This window comes from Echinops telfairi, unplaced genomic scaffold, assembly GCF_000313985.2.
Source record: "Echinops telfairi isolate 266 unplaced genomic scaffold, ASM31398v2 ScPeMD7_7468;HRSCAF=8506_0, whole genome shotgun sequence".
Lineage (NCBI taxonomy): Eukaryota > Metazoa > Chordata > Mammalia > Afrosoricida > Tenrecidae > Echinops > Echinops telfairi.
Window position 1 is genome coordinate 51098823 of NW_022111369.1, and position 6141 is coordinate 51104963.

Consider the following 6141-nt stretch of genomic DNA (forward strand, 5'->3'; position numbering starts at 1 on the left):
AGGGTCATACAACCGGGACACCTGGGCGCCGACCTGGGGCAGAGAGGCCAAGCACCAGGGTGTCACCAGGGATACAGAGAAGCCAGGCACCCAGTGTTTACCTGGGATAGAGCCTGGGCACCAGGGAACCCACCTGGGTAGAGAAGTTGGGCCCAACGGGGCCCACCTAGGTCATACCACCTCGATACCTGGGGGCTGACCTGGGGCAAAAGAGGCAGGCACCCAGTATTCACCTGTGATAGAGACGCTAGGCACCAGGGTACCCACCTGGGACAAAGAGTCTTGGCACAAGGGGGTTCACCAATGACAGATTGCCCTGGAATACTGTGTCCCCCAAGGACAGAGAGCTGGGCTCCAAGGAACCCACCTGGGGCAGAAAGTTCAGGCACCAGGGGGCCCACCGAGGACAGAGATGCCTGACACCCCGTGCCCACTGGGACAGAGGGGCGGGGCACCAGGCGACCTACCGGGGGCAGAGAAGCTTGGCATCAGGAGGCCCACCTGGGGAAGAGAGGCCAGGCACAAGCTGGCCCACCTGGGAAATCCAACTGGGACATCTGGGAGCCGACCTGGGGCAGAGAATCCAGGCACCTGGCTGCCCACTTGCGATCCAGAGAAGCCTGGAACCCAGTGTCCACCCGGGATAGAGGCAGGGCACAAGGCAACCCACCTGGGTCAGAGAGGCTGTGCACCAGGGGCCCCACCCGGGACATCCAAACAGGACTCCTTGGAGCCGATCTGGAGCAGAGAGGCCAGGCACCAGCATGCCCAATGGGATCCAGTAAAGGAAGGAACCTGTGTCCACCTGAGACAGAGAGACTGGGCACACGGGAGCCACCTGGGACAGAAAGGCCAGGTTCCAGGGTACACACCTGTGATCCAGAGAAAAGGCACCAGGGAACCCACCTGGACCAGAGAAGTTCGGGCACCAGGTTGCCCACTTGGATCCAGAGAAACTAGGTACACAGTGTTCTCCTGGGACAGCAATGCTCGGCACCATGGTACCCATATGGGACAGGGAGGTTGGGCACCAGGGTGCCTACTGGGGATCCAGAGAAACTAGGTCCCCGGTGTCCATTTGGGACCATGGAAACCACCTGGGACAGAGAGGCTGAGAAAAGAGGGTTCACCTGAGGCAGAGAGTCCGGTTACTAGGGGCCCTACATGGGACAGAGAGGCCGGGCTCCAGGGGACCCGTCTGGGATTCATATAGTCAGGCACCAGGGGGCCCAACTATGATCCAAGGAAGCCAGGCACCCAGTGTCTACTTGCGACAGAGAGGTTGGACACCAGGGAACGCACCTGGGACAGAGAGTCTCCGCACCAGGGTTCTCACCTGCGATCAATAGAAGCTAGGCACCCGGTGTGCACTTGGGACAGGGAGGCCAGCCAGCGGAGAATCCACCTGGGACAGACGCCAGGCACAAGGGGACCTACCTGGAACAGAGAGGCTGGGCACCTGGAGGCCCTCCTTTGACAGAGAGCCCAGACATCAAGGGGACCAAGTAGGGCAGAGAGGCCTGTCACCAGGAACCCATTTGATACAGAGAGGCCAGGTAGAAGGGGGCTCACCTGGGACAGAGAGGCTGGACACATGGGACTCACCTGGGGCAGAGAAGCCATGCACCAGGGGGCCCACCTGGGATTCAGAGAAGCCAAGCACCCAGTGTCCACCTGAGACAGACGCTCGGCAACAGGGAAGCCACCTGGCACAGAGAGGCTGAGCACCAGGGGGCCCACCTCCATCATACCAATGCAATACCTGGGTGCTGACCTGGGTCATAGAGACCAGGCCCCAGGGGGCCCACCAGGAATCCAGTTAAACCAGGCACCCAGTGTCCACCTGGCAAAGAGTGGCCCAGCACCGGGAACCCACTTGGGACAGAGAGGCAGGGAACCAAGGCGACCACCCAGGGTGGAGAGGTTGGGCACCAGCGAGCCCACCTGGGGAAGAGAGGCCGAGCACAATGGGTCCCACCAGTGTCATACAACCGGGACACCTGGGCGCCGACCTGGGTCAGAGAGGCCACCTGGGATAGAGGCTGGGCACCAGGGAACCCACCTGGGCAGAGAGGTTGGACACAACGGGGCCCACCTGGTTCATACAACCTCGATACCTGGGGGCTGACCTGGGGCACAAAAGGCAGGCACCCAGTGTTCACCTGGGATGGAGACGCTGGGTACCAGGGTACCCACCTGGGACAAAAAGTCTGGGCACAAGGGGGTTCACCAATGCCAGAGTACCTGGGAATCCTGTGTCCCCCAGGGACAGAGAGCTGGGCTCCAAGGAACCCACCTGGGGGTCCACTTGGACAGAGATGTCTGGCACCCGTTGCCCACCGGGACAGAGGGGCGGGGCACCAGGGGACCTACTGGGGGCGGAGAGGCTTGGCAACAGGAGGCCCACCTATGGAAGAGAGACCAGGCACAAGCTGGCCCACCTGGGACATCCAAGTGGGACACCTGGGAGCCAACCTGGGGCAGAGAGTCCAGGCACCTGGCTGCCCACTTGTGTCCACCCGGGATAGAGGCGGGGCACAAGTCTACCCACCTGAGGCAGAGAGGCTGGGCACCAGGGGCCCCACCTGGGACATCCAAACAGGACTCCTTGGAGCCGATCTGGGGCATAGAGGCCAGGCACCAGCGTTCCCAATGGGACACAGTGAAGCCAGGAACCTGTGTCCACCTGAGACAGAGAGACTGGGTACAAGGGAGCCACCTGGGACAGAGAGGCCAGGTTCCAGGGTGCACACCTCGATCCAGAGTAAAGGCACCAGGAACCCACCTGGACTAGAGAAGGTCGGGCACCAGGTTGCCCACTTGGGATCCCGAGAAACTAGGTACACAGTGTTCACCTCGGACAGCGATGCTCGGCACCATGGCACCCACCTGGGACAGGGAGGTCGGACACCAGGGTGCCTACGGGGGATCCAGAGGAACTACGTACCCAGTGTCCACCTGGGACAGAGAGGCTCGGCACCATGGAAACCACCTGGGACAGAGAGGCTGAGAAAAGAGGGTTCAACTGGGGCAGAAAGTCCGGTAACTAGGGGCCCCACCTGGGACAGAGAGGCCGGGCACCAGGGGACCCGCTTAGGATTCAGAGAGCCAGGCAGCAGGGGCCCACCTGGGATCAAGGGAAGCCAGAAACCTAGTGTCTACTTGGGACAGAGGGGTTGGACACCAGGGAACCCACCTGGGACAGAGTCTCCAAACCAGGGGTCTCACCTGCGATCAACAGATGCTAGGCACTTGGGACAGAGAGTCCAGTCACCCAGGAACCAAGGCACCACCTTCGGTGGAGAGGTCGGGCACCAGTGATCCCACCTGGGGAAAAGAGACTGAGCAAAATGGGTTCCACCAGGGTCATACAACCGGGACACCAGGGTGCCGACCTGGGGCAGAGAGGCCAAGCACCAGGGTGCCACTAGGGATCCAGAGAAGCCATCACCCAGTGTTCACCTGGGATAGAGGCTGGGCACCAGGGAACCCACCTGGGCAGAGAGGTTGGGCACAACGGGGCCCACCTGGGTCATACCACCTCGATACCTGGGGGCTGACCTGGGGCACAAAAGGCAGGCCCCCAGTGTTCACCTGGGATAGAGACGCTGGGCACCAGGGTACCCACCTGGGACAAAGAGTCTGGGCACAAAGGGGTTCACCAATGACAGAGTACCCGGGAATCCTATGTGCCCCAGTGACAGAGAGCTGGGCTCCCGAGAACCCACCTGGGGCAGAAAGTTCAGGCACCAGGGGGACCCACGTAGGACAGAGATGCCTGGCACCCCTTGCCCACTGGAGCAGAGGGGCGGGGCACCAGGCGACCTACCGGGGTTGGAGAGCCTTGGAACCAGGAGGCCCACCTGGGGAAGAGAGGCCAGGCACCAACTGGGACATCTGGGAGCCAACCTGAGGCAGAGAGTCCAGGCACCTGGCTGCCCACTTGCGATCCAGAGAAGCCAGGAACCCAGTGTCCACCTGGGATAGAGGCAGGGAACAAGTCAATCCACCTGGGTCAGAGAGGCTGTGCACCACGGGACCCACCCGGGACATCCAAACAGGACTCCTTGGAGCCGATCTGGGGCATAGAGGCCAGGCACCAGCATGCCCACTGGGATCCAGTGAAGCCAGGAACCTGTGTCCACCTGAGACAGAGGGACTGGGCAAAAGGGAGCCACCTGGGACAGAGAGGCCAGGTTCCAGTGTGCACACCTGTCATCTAGAGAAAAGGCACCAGGTTGCCCACTTGGGATCCCGAGAAACTAGGTACACAGTGTTCACCTGGGACAGGGAGGGCGGGCCCAGGATGCCTACCGGGGATGCAGAGAAACTATGTACCCAGTTTCCTCCTGGGTAAGAACAGCTCAGCACCACAGAAACCACCTGGGACAGAGAGGCTGAGAAAAGAGGGTTCACCTGAGGCAGAGAGTCTGGTTACTGGGGCCCTACCTGGAACAGAGAGGCCGGGCACCAGGGGAACCGCCTAGGATTCAGAGAGCCAGGCACTAGGGGGACAACCTGGGATCCAGGCACCCAGTGTCTACTTGAGACAGAGAAGTTGGACACCAGGGAACGCACCTGGGACAGAGTCTCCGCACCAGGGGTCCCACCTGCAATCAACGTAAGTTAGGCACCCGATGTCCACCTTAGACAGAGAGTCCAGCCACCCAGGAACCCAACTGGGACAGGTGCCAGGCATCAGGGAACCTACCTGGGACAGAGAGGCTGGGCACCAGGAGGCCCTCCTTGGACAGAGAGCCCAGACATCAGGGGGACCAAGTGGGGCAGAGAGGCCTGCCACCCGGGAACCCATTTGATACAGAGAGGCCAGACACATGGGACTCTCCTGGGGCTGAGAAGCCGTGCACCAGGGGGCCCGCCTTGGACTGAGAACCTAGGCACCAGGGGGACTATCTGGGCTAGAGTGTCCAGGTACCAAGGCAGGACTAGGGATCCTGAGATGCCAGGCATCCTGTGTCCACCTGACACAGAGGGTCTGGCCAATAGGTGGCTCACCTAGGACAGACAAGCCAGGTACCAGGTGGCCCACTTGGGATCCAGAAAAGTCAGGTACCTAGTGTCTACCTGGAACAGAGAGGCCGGGCACCAGGGAACCCACCAGGGACAGTGAGGCTGGGCACTACGGGATTCACCTAGGGAATAGAGGCCTGGCACCAAGGGACCCACTGGGTACAGTGAGGCCAGACACTAGGGAACCCATTGGGGCAGAGAGGCCTGGCACCAGGGAGCCCACCTGGGATTCAGAGAAGCCAGGCACCCAGTGTCCACCTGAGGCAGAGACGCTGGGCACCAGGGAAGCCACCTAGCACAGAGAGTCTGAGCACCACAGGGCCCACCTAGGACAGAGGGGCTGGCCATAAGGTGGTGCACCTAAGGCAGAGAGACCAGTCATCAGGAAACCCAGCTGAGGCAGAGATGCTGGGCAAAAGGGGGCCCACCTGGGGTAGAGAAGCCTGGTACCAGGGTGCCACTTGGGATCCTGAGATGCCAGATACACTGTGTCCACCTGGGACAGAGAGGCTGGGCATAGGGTGTTGACCTAGGACAGAGAGACCAGGCACAGGAACCCACTTGGGACACCGGAGAACCAGAGGCCACACATGGGATCCAGAGAAGGCAGGCCCCCAGTGTCCACCTGGGAATGAGAAACTTAGGATTACGGGGTTCATTTAGGGCAGAGAGGCTGTGCACCAGGGAGACCATTTGGGATGGACAACCGGGGCACCAGGGGGCGCCCCTGGGACAGAGAAGTCAGGCACCAAGGGGCTTACCAAGGACAGAAAGACTGGGAACCCTGGCCCACCTGGTGTGGAGAGGTGGGGCACCAGTTGACCTCTTGGGACATCCAACCTAGACACCTGGGGGCTGACCTGGGGCAGAGAGGCCAGGCACCAGGGTGACCACTTGGGTTCCAGAGCAGACAGGCACCCAGTGCCCACCGGGACAGAGGGGCCAGCCACCAGGGATCTACTCGGGGTGGAGAGGCTTGGCACCAGGAGGCCCACCTGGGGAAGAGAGGCAAGCCACCAGGTGGCCCACCTTGGACATCCAACCGGGACACCTGGGAGCCGACCTGGGCAGAGAGGCCAGGCACCAGCGTGCCCACTGGGATCCAGTGAA